We start from the raw sequence: 17,252 nt of genomic DNA on the forward strand, positions 1-17,252 counted from the left end.
GAAATATGCGTAGCTTATAGCGTTAAATATATATTGTGAAACTCCCGCCTATTCTCTAAAGTTGTAGAGATACTCGAGTGTAAGAATCAACAATCTATATATGTGTATACGTGAACGCCTGTGTAGCTATGTATTGTTACGTAATCTAAATTTTCGAGAAACTCCCCACACGCTTATAAATATACCAACGCGACGCGCCTATAAAGAGTATCTATTATTGGGTTGTTGTAATTGGTGTGCTATAAGCTCTGTAAGCTATAACTGTGATTAACGCTTATTAGTCAGGAAACTTCCGATATTTGACCAGGAACGTTTAATAATTTCGGACATTACAAACCATTTAACTTCACATCGGACATTAGTACTTTCACGAAAACATTACCCAACGTCATCGGTTGAAACTCGACCTGTAATCGGCGTGTGATCAGAGAGAACTACAGGGCTCGCTAGCTCCCTGTTAAGTGAATTATACCTACGTCAACTCGTAATTAATTCGCTCATCGTGAACCCTCGATAAGATATCAAGGAAGTTCCAGACTAGAAAGACTTTATATTGCTTGTAAGTTTATAGAACTTTTATATAAAATTATTTTTCGTAATAACTGTTATTGCAAATTATATTATTGTTTGTATATTAAAATATTTTTGTATAAAAAAATGAAAAATATGTGTATCAATCTTGTTGGAAAATATTATAAAGTTGATATATATCAGCATTTATTTAACTATTAAATCTAAATTACAACTTAACTCAGTTTAAGGCTATTAGAAATAGTCATACGTAACAAAGTCCATTGCCTATTACAAATCAATTTACCTTTAATCTAGAAGAGCTGCTAAATTAGGCAATATGTACTGATAAAATGTCCTAATTCACGTGCAAGATTGAAAGGTGTGATGTTCACACGAAATGCAAACATTATGAATGAAACAATGATGTGATGTCTGTTGAAGTTAAAGCGATAAGAAAGAGAGATCACCCAAAAACTTTAGAATCTAATCAAAAGAGGATAAAAGAAAACTGCGAAGTGGAAGGAATAATACGAATAAGATACTCACTGTAACAATTCTCATTGTCTTTGACCGTTCTATGATTAGCAGACATGATTAATAATGATTTTAAAATTTATGAAAATTTTTATGGATGGCACTAATTGTATAACAGAATGAATTAGTTTGTTTATTGCTAACTGCAAAGCTGCACAATGAACTATTGTGTTGTGTCAACCGCAGGGATCGAACCCAATAATTACCATTAAGCCGTCGCGCTCACAGCTAAGCCACAGGGAGAAAAGGTATTAGTAATATTTCTACTTAGTTTTTAATGTTAGGAATAAAGGAAAGGTATATTTCAAAAAAAAGTTTACAATATGATCCGACTAAGAAATTTTCAATGAAGGATTCATGGCTGATAAAGAATTGAAATTTTAATCTCAAATGAAACTACGAAAGCTACTTATTTATGTAAGTTCAGCATGTAGATTAATTGGTTCAAAAATCTTTCCTTAGAAAATAAGTTGAAAGAAAAGAAATAAAATAAAAGTGTAAGGAACCAATCTCCCTCTCCTTTTTTTCAGTTTAAACAAAGGCACAAATACTTCCTGCATTTAGAATATCAGAGAACGAATCTATTAACAAAAGTAAAAAACAAAACAAAAAACATTTTTCAGACACATATTATCGCACTGCTCTTTTTTTATAATATATTCTTAGCATTTTATAAAATATACAAAATGGGACACGAATTTAGGAATGTATCTGAGAGTCAATAAACCTCATTCGATATAATTAAAACAAAAATTCATTTTATAATCATTACCAATCTAGTGTGACAAAACACAAATTCTATACTTACTTGATTAACCTATATATACTTGTCGTATTGATTTGGTTCTCCATATTGTGTAAAAATATATTTCAGGGTTTGTTAATATATGATATATAGCGAAGTGGTGCTTGATATTTGAATAAATCTGTTTTTGTACATATTCATACTTAAATGGCATTCCTTCTGTGGGAAAAATTAGATTGCAAAGTTTTCATTGACACTAAGAATGTTACGTCACAGACATTAAGCCTGAGTACGCTGATTCCATATCTTTATAGGTCTACTATTGTAGGGGTTGAAAGGTAGGAACAAACAGACACAAACTTAGCTTTATATATTTGATATTTTTGTGCGCCAGCAATACCAAGCGTGGGGCTCGCTTATATCCGATTCGATTTCATTATTCATAAGGAGCTCTACCAGCCTACCCTCAAATTGAAATTCTTTTAGGCAGGATTAGAGGAAATTAATCTATGAGACCTTGGGCGTGGTCAAATACATCAATCGAAAGGATTTGATCTCCTGAGTCCAAAACTGTAATTAGACTCAAATCGGTCAAGGGATGTAGGAACTATGAGCTAAAAGTTTATACTTGAGAAAAAACAACAACAAACAAACTCAGAGCCGTTCCATGAACCACTATGCCAAGGATGAAAAAATAACAATTTGGTTTGAAAAATTATGAAGGAAATATATATATGATAATAATATGAAAACATTAAATAACGCAAGTTCACACGTCAATATATGAGTATACTTAAAAAACATATATATATATAAACGTCAATATCTGTATGTGTGTATCTGTTCCTTATACATTTTTCACATTCCTTGATGAATCAGCACCAAACTTGATACAGTGATACAGAATGAGAAGGCGGGAAAAGGAAAAAAAAGTTCTCATAGATTAATTTACTCTAATCCTGCTTAAAATAATTTCAAGTGCCGCTGCTATTGAGGATTCCCTTTTGTTGCACCTGTTCAACACAGAAGGAGCTGTAAGTTACGTTATCTAAAGAACAAAATATACTAGAGTTTGTCAGGTAGAAAATTCAAATTAATTTCATGACTATTGTATCATTTTATTCGTGACTTATTCATGTTGGAGCTGAAAATCCAAAACAACGAAGGGCAATAAGCTATATAGTTCTTCATTTTAATTTACTGCAAGCAGTTTTATCTATAACTGTAAGGCAGCATACACACCTCTTATGGGGAGAATTTAAAGTACCTTCCCCATATTACTCAAGATGCGTATATTCAGAACCATATTGATTTTCTCCTCGCCAAAAGTTTTCTCAACTTCGTTACATTCGTTCTTTATTAATGAACCGCGATGTACATAGCTGTCTTTGAAGGAAGCAAGTAACATAACCTTTACTGTACAAATCACAAGAACCCTTGAAGACCCGTGTAACTTTGGTACTTAACGAACGTGAGTAGAGACTTCTTATAATTATATACATGTAACGTTTCAAGTAAATTTCTTGAAATTGTATTTTGATTGAGTTATTTATATTAAATTTTTTTAAGGAATTAAATGTGCTTTTAATTGAAAGAATTACAAAAACTAGTGCCTTCCTCATTCTCATTTTCAGATTAGTTAATAACCAGGTAAAAAATAGTCTGTTCAAATCTCTTTTTTAGTGCTTATCTGACTATTACAAATTGTTAATATTATATTTTCTGGATTTACGTTAAATAATTTGTAAAAAAAATGGACTTTATTTGCTCGTAAATATTTCTCTGGGTAAAACTTCGTGTAACGAAATAAACTAAAATAAGAACAGTTCTCCGTTAAAATATATGTTTAATCATCTTGAGAACATAAAACAGAATAATTGAAGTGATAATATATTCATCAAGAGCATGCCTATTTTAGGCAAACTATAATTTTTATTGAAAGTAAAATAGTTCTACTGCAGTAGAGAATGTGTGATTCACAATTACTTTAATTCTAGCATATGTGTTCTACATTATCTTAATATATATAGCACAAAGTTTACTCATAAACTAGAAAAGAAATAAAAAAAGAAGCATATTCAATGAAGCAGACAAAGAGATTAAAAATATTATAATGGAAATTTTTATGTTTGAGAAAATCAGATTTGGTTTACTACAAATCTTTTTTGAATTTCTTACACTAAAATGTTCATGACATAACCTTTCAGTGTATATATAAAAATGTTTTTCCTCCAAGAAAGATTGTATATAATAGCTCAAGGGTTCTAAAATAATTTACCATTTTCTGATGATTAACCATATGAATTTATTATTATTAGTTTGTATTGCCCAATGGATCATGCAAAGATTGTTTAAGAATGACGAAATAACTATGTGAGTGATAAACGTTTCATGATAAAACAAGTGTATTATCTAATCAGTTAATTACCTCTAATAATTTATATGAAATAATTTCTTCTACTAATTTAAAAGCTCCAGACGGCGTAAAGTAAAATACACATTTTACAGTGTACGATATCAAAAAGATATAGAGTTTTTCTATCATTAAACGCTCTCTAAACTACAATAAATTTTTCATTGAAGTTAAAGTTCCGATATTTTCTTTTTTGTGTATGTGATAAAGTAGCATTGATTCATCTTAGGCATAATAAATCACTTCTTAACAGAACAATTTGCATAAAAAAGCAAGATAGGCTTTCACGATATTTTAGCTTTGTATCTTGAACATTTCATCATCTTTTTTCTCTCATACATACGCATAGCAAATTTTCAAAAAACTTGGAATCCCATAAATTCACAATTTTTCTTGCTGTTTTTTCATGTATAACTCTTGTACAACTCGTTATTTAAATTTATTTATATTCAAACTATTCCTTTAATTCTAACCCCCAGTAGCCCAGTGGAAACTTTGAAGGCTTATAGTGCTAAAAATTGGGTTTCGATACTCGTGGTGGGCACAGTACAGATAACGCATTCTGTAATTTTGTGCTTAATAACAAAGAAATAAATATTTTCATTCTGTGTCTAATTGTTCACTACGGATGTATGATGCGAAAGAGGGCGCTACCTTTACCGTTCTTTATACTGCTTAATAAAGGGAATATTCGAATAAGATTATGATATTTTTTAAATTATAATAAATAATTAAAAACAATGTTTTATATTTACACAATAAAAACTTTATTGAAGTATTAATTATTTATTGTAATTTGAAAAAAATTAAACACAAATGCCGGTAGTTCAAAAGATTATGATACTTGTACGAATGTAGTCTCCAAAAATATAATAATTTAGATAGGTTATATTATTATTTATTGGTGATTATTGCATAGTATTTGAAAGAAACATGACTGAAAGACTTTGGAACATAACGAATTTACTCTCAAGTTTACTTGCAAACAAAAAATCTGTTGAAATCGCTTTTGTTCTGATTCATAGGTTGCTATTTCTAATTTATGTATTATATTTTTTATTATTACGCAAGGTAACATAACTAAATAAACAATTTAACACGGATAGATATCTTTCTCTGTCTGTTTTAACAGATAAAGACATTTTTATAGTACTATTTAACCAGATAAATTAATAATTTCATTTCAGGATTTCTTTTATAGAAACCTAAAGAAAAACTTTTCAAAAAAGGAAGTAAATGTAGAGATGGCTAATATCAATCCTTCAAAAACAATGCAAACAAGATAGTAGTGATGGCATTTGCGTTATCTCTATATAATAGCACAGGCACACAGTGTAGTATAATGTTAACATATAGAAATATGATAAAAAATTAAACTCAGTTGTGATTGAATGGTTATATATATATTTTTACATGTTAATTTTTGCTTGTGATATTATATAGGGATGATGCAAATGCCATCTCTACTATCGGGTTTGCATTTTTTTCGATGAATTGATTTTAGCCATCTCTACATTTACATCATTTTTTAAAGTTTTTTCTTTACTTGTTTGCTTGTTTTTAATGCAGCGTTTCACTAGACACATGAAGGTTGTATTTATAATTAAGTTCTAAGTACAATGGCTGGTAATTCCTGTTTCACCCTGTATTCACACTTTTAAAGGAACGCCAAATCTGTGTAAAACAGCTAACTTAAAGGGGTAATGTTTGTATTAGAATTATGATTTTTTTTTAAATTACTACTAGTTATTAATAATACTTATAAAAACGGATACTCCGTTTGAAACTATGTCACCTCAGTGAAAGTGGTTGACACCATTGTTTTAGATAGTTATTATCTAATTTAAATGAAGCAGAAGCAAGATGAACATGAAATTCAAACTTTTTGCTATGATATTTAGAGACATTCCTAGAACTTTTGACTCAGTCATCACACAGATATGAAAGGAAACACTATATAGTATTGTAAAGTTCTGATAACCTATTGATGAGATATTTAAAATACCATTTAGATGAACAATCCGACCCATACATAGGCAGTGCTATCGCCTGCTTGATAAATGACCAGATTTCAAATATAGCTTACGTATATTCATTTGTGAGTGCACGTGACTCTTGCATGTGTTATTCATGAATATAGTTAAAATACATATGAGAAAAAAATACTTTTTATTACGATAATGAAAATATAAGGGTAACAATTATTCATGTAAAAAATAGTTTTTCTTTGACATTTTATTGCAACCTATAAAACTGTAACAGAATTAAGATAACAATAATAAGGAACACTATAACAGTGAACTTGTAGCAGGGCAGAGAGAAAATTAAACAATAAAGACTGACTATTGTATGATGTTTTACTTATATATTATAATACAAAATGTTTGAGTTATTTTATTCAGGTCAAGCGTAGCGAATAATTAAATATGATGGATATAACTTTATACACGCAGAAACATATCATCATTAAATTGGATCTATACGTATAGGTTATTAAACGGGAGTATAATATTATTTTACGATTACGCAAATCAGGGGTTGGCCTTACATTAAGCTTAGTAATTTTTACTTCATAATGATCATCAATAGAATTGGCATTTTAATACATGATATTACTTTACAATAATTGTAACTTCCCGTAAATTGTTTGAAGTTTAATATTTGAATATATTATACATATCATTCAATAGATTATAACTAAGAAATGCTGCCAATAATTCCATTATCTTTTTGATTTTATATTGTCTTGGTCATCTTAAGTTTCTTTAAGTAGTTCGTTAGGTAAAATATGGATGCAGATGAAAAGAACAATGACTATTGCAACAGTAAAGAAAAACAAAATCAATCTAGGACTCATCCTGATCAGATAAAGGTTTGATGTTTACTCAGTCTTTTAAACAACGTTATTGTTGCTAAATACATTACTTGAACAAGAAAATTACTTTTTTCGGCCACAGAAGAAGAAGAGAAGAACAGCCAATTATATCCAAATTATTTTGGTCTATTTATAATATCTTGCGTGGAAACCGTACCACATTACATGAGAGGCATACAGACGGCAAATGTGCGGCTTGCTATTTTAAATTTATGCATAAACTAAATTATATAGAATCTAGCAAAGTATATCTAAACTACACGCTCGTATGTATTATATATATATCTATACTAGCTGAAATACCTTCTAACATATCCGGGAATGTTTAAACTTAATTGAAACAATGTAAATTTAATAGCAATTATATATTTCAAAGTAATAACTTAAACATAAATTTTATCTCAATATTTTATAATTATAACAAATTTCTTCACAAACAACGTTTGCAGTTTGCTTTCCATCTACTAACAAATAATGATTTTGAGATGATCCCACCCTTGAACACCCTACATCTCATTGAACTACAACAAAAGCATGGTTGTTTGAGAAACAGTCCAGCAACTTTCATACTTTGACCTTGAATCCCTTTAGAATATTCAACATTGTTTAAAGCGTCAATCTGCCAAGATTGTTTCAAATTGACTCAATAGACTGAGAGTAATTAGCCAACAGGCTTTACAAAATAGAAATAGGGTTAAGTTCAATTTTGACTCACTAAGGACATTCTCCATAGTTCATAGTACTTACTTACAAATTCTGGTTGAGATTGGCCCAATACGCTCGGAGGAGTTATGGTGCAAACAAACACAGATTTCGTCTTTATAGATATATAGATAGATAGATACACACACACACCAAAGATATAAAGATATAGGTGATAGATAATCATAGGGAGGGGCGTTTATTATGATAAACCTCAGTCCTCTCCCGAAGCAGACTTAATGAAATGTCAGTAAATAATCTTACATAGTGAATTTGGATGCACAATATATGAAAACCCCATCAGATTTATGGCGTGTGATATATTCAGTGACGAGACGGTTACGTGTACATACAACTACTACACACATTTGATATGATTCAAGTATTCAACATCCGTAAGATAGCATTTCACATACCTAAACTGACAGAACAGAGCACACTAATAGACACTCTCTCCCATAGCATATGTCTGCATAACGGAATGGCAAATTATTTGGGATACATACAATGAAAGATAAACAAAAATCATAATGATAAAAAAAGAAATTTCAATAATTGCAAGCATTTGTGTGTAATACATTACGAAATGAAGCAACACTTTAATGTTACTAGTAAATAAGCTATCATACCAGAGAAAATCTGTGCACAATTCTAGATTAAAAACAGTATATCATGCTAACTAATCACAACAACATTGAAATTAAATCATGATGTTCTTGATCTCCCTAGGCTACATAGATGTTTACTAGTTTGATTTAAACATACAACCTTGTACCTGTTATCTGAAAAAACATCTTCTTCATAAACTTGGTCTAATAGATATTTGAAATATTGGAATAAGTATGGAAATGCACATTACAAAAAATAAAAAAGTAATTAATCAAGATTCAAAAGTTCTTCCATTGTACTGAAAACAGCCATAAGTTTCTTGACTTCCCAGAAGCTTGATGCAATATATAACTACCTGAATCAGCGAGAGACTTTTAAAGTATCCAGACATTTATCTGTACGAAGGAGAGAAATGAGTTGATACTCATTAATAAGTCACCCACTTAAAGTCTACACGGGACCTTGGCTTTCCTTCTTTCATATCACAGTAACTTTGATAATGACAAAAGTATTCTGTTGATTGTATGATACCATATTTCATCTTTCACTTAAGCTTAGCACTGGGTACTCCACATTTATTTTGTTTGTTACACATCTTCATGTGTACGTATTTTCAAGTTATATTTGTCCTACCAGGTTAGGCATGTGGTTCTATAAAAATATCAGCATCATGAACTTTGATCATGAACTTTGATTTACACAATCTACTGCTAACATCCTTGTAACGAATTTGTTATTATATATTTATTTTAATATCAACGTTGTTTAGATTAAGTTTATATTTAAAAACATGCATAGCTTGTAGTGTTAGAAATGTATTGCATAACTCCCAGCCTATTCTCCCAAGTTGTAGAAGATTCTCGAGAGTAAGAATCAACAATATATCTATATACGTAAACGTTTTAACCAGTATTGTTACGTAAGATTGAATTTTCTAAAAAACGTTCCCACGCTTATAAATATAACTAACGCGATGCGCCAAGAGAATATCTATTATTAGTTCGCTATAGTCAGTGTACTATTAACTTCGAAAGCTACAACAGTGATTGTTATAACGCTTACCAATCGGAAAACTTCAGATATTTGACCAGGAATATTTATTTATAAATTTCGAACGTTACAAATCGTTTAAGTTCAGTGGATTCTCATCGGACATTAGTATTTTTACGAAAACATTACCAGCTTCGACAGTGGAAAACAGCGTGCGTGGCCAAGGACAAAGCTAGCCATCTTCCTGGCGAATCGTATCTACATCGACTTGAAATTAACTCGCCATTGTGAACCTTTGATAAGATATCAAGGATTGTTTGTTTGTTTGTTTGTACTTAAGCCACACACAATGGGCTATCTGTGCTCTTCCCACCACGGGTATCGAAATCCGGATATCAAGGAGAGTCCAGACTAGAAAGAAAACTTTATATCGTTTGTAAGTTTGTGAAACTTCTGTGTATAAATCATTGTTTGTAATAATTATTTGTAATAATTGTTATAGTAAATTGTATTGTTGTGTGTATATTAAAACGTATTTGTGTTAAAAACGAAAACGGTGTGTATCAATCTTGTTGACAAATATCGTAAATTGACTAAAATATCGGCATATAGTTAAATGCTAAATCCAAAGTACAATTTAACTACTAAATTTAAATTATTAGTTAACTCGACTTCGGACTATTCGATATTCTAATATGTAACAATCCTGTTTGTGCTGAGGGACCTTAGAGCGAAGTTTCGACTTATGCAGCTTACTCTTCATGGGATCTACACACATATTAACAAGTTACAATCACTCATACACAGAAGGAGGGATCCTAGTGGTTGAAATGTGTCCGGACACAGAAATACACTAATTATATTTTGAATTCTTTTGAATTCATGATCAGCTGGCTCGCCTGTTGTGGCTAGAATCAGCTAAATACCATCTTTAGAAACCATTGGTGGGTGTTGTGGATATAATATTTATTATTGGTGTTGGATATAGTGCCCAGAAAATCTTGGTTTTACTATGATGTCGTCAATTTATAGGGAATTTGACAGGATAACATGCCCATAGTTGTATTCTTTGGTTGGGCACTGAAATGGATCAAGGCATAACAATTAGAATAGAACTAGATAGTATCAAAAATGACACTTACAATATAAGTAACCAGTGTTACATATTACAGTTTCAAATAGTCTAAAACTGAGTTAAATTTTAATTTAGATTCAGTAGTCAAATAAATGCCGATATATATCCAATTTGTGATATTTGCCAACAAGATTGATACATACAATTTTCGTTTTTTTTAAATACAAATATATTTTAATATACAAACAATAATAGAATTTACAATAAATTATTATTACAAATAGTTATTACAAACAATGATTTATATACAAAAGTTTATAAATTTACAAACAATATCGAGTCTTCTTTCTAGTCTGGAACTTCCTGATGTCTTATCGAGGATTCACGATGAGCGAGTTAATTTCGAATTGATGTAGGTACAATTCACTTAGTAGAAAGTTAGCTATCTCTCTGGTCTTCACTGATCACACTCCGATGTTTTCCACCAATGACGTTAGGTAATGTTTTCGAAAAGTACCAATACTACTATTCATTGAAAAAAAATGCCCAAGAGTTGGTGGTGGTGATGTGGACTAGCTGCCTTCCCTCTAGTATGCATTGCTAAATAAGGGACAGTTAGTGCAGATAACCCTCAAGTAGCTGTGTTCAAAATTCCAAACAAACTATTGGAAAATATGAAAGAAATAAATAAAACCTAGTTTTAGCATTATAAGACCTAAAAGGTACATTTATCTATTGAAGCAGTTATGTAGCCACAAAAATATCATAGAATAATATGCAGAAAATTGTTGATTGGTAAAAACATAACTTGCACTCGTAACTTAGGCTTACACTGATGTGAGATTTCTCCAATTATATATTTGATAAAGCTCAGTTTTTCCTTGATAATGATTTTTTATTTTTTAAGACCTCTTTTTTTATTTGTATGTGTTGTTTTGCTAACAATAACTTCACCTATACACACAACTAAAAAAGTTTCTGTGTCATCTGAATAGCTTGCCACTTTAAAACTCTTGGCTTATACTCACTAACTCTAAATATCCCTACCGGATATTTTCTCATAGAAGCATTTTATATAGCTTCCAAACATTCATTATACAATATAAAACAAAAAAAACTATGATCAAGAATGGAAAGTATGCCAAAAGAAAGTACACAAAAATTTCCAGGTATGTGACATGTTTTTGCGTTTTGTAAACTTTCTATCACAATCCTTTGTTCCAAACTACGAGTATTTCCTATATTCACTTTCTTAGAAACAATAAATTACTCCTTACCCACTTTACGTATCTTACATTACTATAGATAGACAAAAATGTGTTATATCTAATCATTTTAGTCTTTGGTTCTATCTGATCATTAGGCTAAGATTTATTAGTTACTGTCCACACCCGCTTTGTGACATCATGAAAGAGCGGTCACACAGGGTTGTAGAAATATAATCACTGAAGGAAACGAAAGCCACATGAGAAGCAAAACAAGGATAAACATTTCTCAGGGATGACAATTTCTGAGTAAATATAAAACCACATTTTGGAATGGGCAGAAAAATTCTAAAAACAAACAAAAACAAAACAAACAAACTGAGGGAATTGTTTACAGGCGGTAACCCGGCAAAGTTACAAAATATCAATTCTCAAATGTCTTCAAGTTCAAAGAGATAGATTTACTATTTTACATAAATTTGGAAACCTGATATGCAAATGCTCATTTGGCAACAGAAAGCTGCTCATTGGTCATAATATGGTTAAGGAGAAAGAGACACAAATAAAAAACTCTCTCAGTAACATCTCACATCTTGAAGCAAGGAAGGTGGTGTAGCATCTCTAAAACGAAATTAACTATTTGTTTCACTCTGTGCTGCTGTGGGAGGTAAAATATATTTGTATGCTGCCTACAAAGCTTTATTGTCCTCCATGGATAAACAGGTGGATAAATCAACACCTCTTCCTTTCTTCTTTTCTTTTTTACTAGTGGCACTACTGAGTGATAAATACCAGTATTTTTAGCCCCATTATGATTCTGCTCACATAGTTTCTATTTGTGTGATGGGGACCAGCCCCTTTAATCTAGGACAGAGTCCATGGAAGTATATTGATTTACCATGATAAAACAAAAAACAGGTAGTTACTCAAAACCACGTAAAGAAGTCCCACCTTAATATCCTCAAACATTTAGGCGAAAGTGGCCACAATGTTATTATGAAACTATTGATGTTTTTGCACTAATAGAGATGAAATAAAAACATTTGACGATTCTTGCCATCCTGTACATACCTTGTTATAGAAGCCATTTCTGAATGCTGCTGATGCTGTCATCATGCAGCCATTTTAAAACTAATCAGAAAAGACAGGTTCATTGAGAAGTAGTATTACTAGCTGATCAGCATACCTCCTTTATGACTGACTATACGCTGCTAAATGCTATTGTCATATATACATACATACATACATATATATATTTATATCCATTGTGATACTTTTACATATCACCATAAAAGAATATCCATCAATACACAATTCATTTATTTCATCATCATACGAGACTTAAACAAACATAGTCCATTCTGTGGTGGAAATATCAATAAGAAGGATACATTCATGGAGAATATGATATCATATCACAAACTCTTTTTCAGTGTTGTAGTGTCATTGTCATACAATTTACTGTTATTAATCTGTTACTTATATCACTTTGTATATTTTCTACCTTTTCTTAAAGGGTGGATAATGATCCACATGGCAGAGAACATTCTATTATAATTCTGAAAGAGTAGTTGCAGCCATTGCCATCCGATTCATGTGCTATAGTGGAGGCTGGAGTACACCATTTGGCCCTCTTAAACACAGTTTTCTATACTATCTTGATCGATTATGAATCCTTGACTACCAAAAGGCACAATTGCCTTAGAAATGAATCTGTGGTATTTTATCAGTAGAACAGAGGTTAAAGCCAGTAACTCTTTCACTATAAGTCAAATTAATGTAAGACAGAAATTAAAAGGAGAAAGGAAAATATATATAACTAATCCATCTTTCGTCTTCCAACCCAATGGAAAAAAAATATGAGTTATAAGGTAATACTAAGAACCTTAGAAAGTACTATTCTCTTAACCTCTTGGTCACCAAGACACAGACCAAAATCAATTTACTTTCTTTTTGGCTTGATTGTTTGATGGGTCGCAAGCTGCAGTTGACCATTCACTCTACTAGGATTTAACATGGTCTCAGCAAAAATTCTGTTGGACAAGATGATAGTCATTATTAATTTTTCATCATCTCTTCTTTACTTCACTCTGTCATCTTCTGGTTCATTTCAGTTGGAACAAACAGAATGAAAGTGATTTTTCTCAATTTTTTTCCTGTTTAACTTACCCACTTTTACATTTACATTACCGCTTTAGAGATTTTTCTATTTGATATAACTTGGCCTCGTTTTGTTACATATTGATATGGTTGACATCCTTTATTCTAATTTTATTGTTTTTCTATATATAAATTGGTCTATGAATCTAGTCTATGCATAAACTAGAGAATCTGCATTGAAAATATTGGATTCTGTGCGTTATCAGAGGCTTTGCCTGTATACACAGGAACTATACGCCCATCTCTATTTTAGAGTCTCTGCAGTGAAGTCTGTGAACCTCCAAATCACAGCCAGCACTTGTAACAACTAAAAAAAATTCAACTGAGTAATAAATTGAAATAAAAAATGTATGTCGGTATGAACAGTAGAAGCAACAATTATAAGGTTTGAAATGCAGATGGTACTTTATAAGCAACTCTTGGCCTTCTTAGAGTAGAGCGCGAACTATCTTCTTCAAAAGTCAGAGGTGTCTTACCCAACACTAATGACATATTTCCACAATGGGCTTCAGCCGCAACGTACAAAACAGGGTTCACTGGGAGGAAAAGTAATTTCCTCCTCTAACTAAAGTGGTCCATTGTTCTTGGGTTTCACTTATTTTATAGTTCTAATAGCCAATGTGTCTTTGATTCGTAATAAATAATCGTTGCCTGCAGTTCCAATAATTTGAAACTGCTCAACAGTTACAGGTTTGTCACAACAAACTAGTACGTTTTAAAATATTTGATGCTTCCGTCTACCTCGGGAAACTAGATTCCTTTACTCTATCCGCCAGTCTTCTTGTAGTAGATTCTATAAATACTCTAGAACACTCAGAGCCTTTATACAGGTATAGAACATTCGAGCGGTTTGGTTTGTTCATTTTGTCTTTACAAACAAAATAATTCTTTATTCTGACGATGAGTTTAAGAATGATTCGAAGTTCTGCTAGCGAATCATTTTATTGGTACATTATATAGCTCCTCTTTAGGGGCGGAAACTTTCTTGATGTACATGTTAATTATGCTAGTTAGTGCTTTCGTTGGAAAATCATTCTTACTTAAATAACATTAAATTTAATTTCTTTCTTTCTTTTTTTATAATAGTTCTGTATTAGTGGTAAGTTTATAAGTTGTGTATAAAAAATTATAATAATATTTTCTTTAAATTAATTTGGTATGAAGCTACTGTAGTTAAAATATATAGCCCGAAAACGTGAGTTTATGATAAATTCTAATTTTAAACTTCCTAATATTTTTAATGACCAGGATGTCCAGGAACGGTAGATAAAAAGTCTTGTTTTTCTTTTTCGACGGTGAATTTAATATGTGTATTGTATGTATAATTAGATATTCACGAAACTTCTCCACCAGTTCTACAGCAAAAATATCATACGCATATCTTTTATCTCACATAGGTTTAAGTTCCTTAGAACATTTTTTAATCAAATAAAATATATGGAGATAGCACGGGGTCTAGTTTGGCTCCTATACCTTTCCATTAAACAGAAAAAATGCGATTCTTTAGTTGCTCTTTCACATAGTTTACGAAATACTTCTTTGGGTAAACCATTAATACCTTCATTATTATCAATCAAGTTTACATATAATTCATTGGTTTCATCGAATGATTTATCAATAGATAACCAGAGACCCTCAACACTTTTCCGGTCAAATTATTATATTTATTACAACAGTACATTTTAATACATTTCATTTTAATAGAGTAATACAAAAAAAAATTATAATCGCAGACATCGAAATCTGCAAGTCCATTTATCGTAAGCTTAGTATTAAACACTAAGCTTATCTAGCGAAACCACAGCTAAGGGAAAGGGCTTGGAAAAATCAGCGTGGAAACAGGTAATTATTGAACACTATCAGGGTATTGTAACTGCAGAAGATGATTACTTACTACGAATTAAAGAGATATTGGCCATTAGAAATTTAAATCCGGAAATAAATATATTATAGTACTGGAGAACGTTTATGGGGATTGTAACTAAACTACCACTAAGTATTTGTTAAAACTTTCACTCTTCATCTTAGTATTTATGTGAATGTGAGTTTCTTTTTCCAGCCTTGAAACGCTGAGCATTGTTGATGCAACTACATCATCAGAGAGATCATGGACCGAATCACTTAAAGGTACCTATAATTCTGAGTCCTTAGTGCTCTGAGTGGTCACACCTTACCAGGTATTAAACCATTTAGAACCAAATCATTTCTGCTCCACCTGTTCATGCAGTGTGTATGGTTGTGATGTTACAGCCAATAGACAGGCCTCTTTTGTGCTAACCCAGACATATCAACCCAATAATACGGATAATGAACAGTAGCATCCAACCTTTGAGACATTACAAAGAGGCCTTTCATTGTGGTAAAAGATTCAAGTATATCATTGTCCTAAAGAAATCTCATTACGGGTGACATTTCCATTCTTATATATCCTTGTTGATTGAAAATACCAGTTATAATACCTAGATTTGTTATTGAGTCTCTTCCAATGGAGTACAGAAGAAGAATCCATGGAATATCTAGTCTAAGCAACAGTAAGAATGTTTCATCTCGACTGTCATCAGCCATGGACCAGCAGGTTTCTCTTCTTCCTGACTCAGTGTATGCTTCTAGAAGATATGGTTCTCTACTCCAAAAACAACAACAAATGATTAAGTATACCAAATACACTAGATTACAAATCATGTCTAACTTTCCTTTTATTCGAGCCCGCGATCCATCGATTGCGAGTCAAGCGCCCTAACCAACTGGCCATGCCGGGTCAATTCTCAAAGAATTATACATTTTTGTTTATTTACCATAAATATCACAAAACTTTGTATTGAAATATTTTTCATTACAGTGATCTAATTCTGTGTAATTTCAATTGTATACGTGTCATAATCAGGATGTCAAGTGGTCTAGAAAAGAAAGAAAAATACAATAATCGATTGGTCTAAACGTAGAAGGAAAAAATGAGTTTGTACACCATATCATAACAATAATATTGTACAATAGTATTAAAATATTTTATAGTAAATGGCCTTCACCATTTGTAATACTTTTGTTGTATTTATAATAAAATAGTAATGTTGAAAATCACTTAACTTGTCTTTCATACGCATTTACGATTTAACAATTTAATTCAAATGGTCTATTTAGCAAGTAACATGAAAGCGATGATTGCGATATCACAGTTGCAGCCAACCTTAACCATATTTTTATTAGGTATAGTACAAAATATTAAACTAGCAAATGTCTGTTATTTGCTAAATCACAGTTACAGCCAACCGTAACCATATTTTCATTACGTATAGTACAAACTATTAAACATGCAAATACCTTTGATTTGCGATATCACAGTTACAGCCAACCTTAACCATATTTTCATTACGTATAGTACAAACTATTAAACATGCAAATACCTTTGATTTGCGATATTACAGTTACAGCCA

Source organism: Limulus polyphemus, unplaced genomic scaffold (genome assembly GCF_000517525.1).
Source record: "Limulus polyphemus unplaced genomic scaffold, Limulus_polyphemus-2.1.2 Scaffold130, whole genome shotgun sequence".
In the NCBI taxonomy this organism is placed as follows: Eukaryota; Metazoa; Arthropoda; class Merostomata; order Xiphosura; family Limulidae; genus Limulus; species Limulus polyphemus.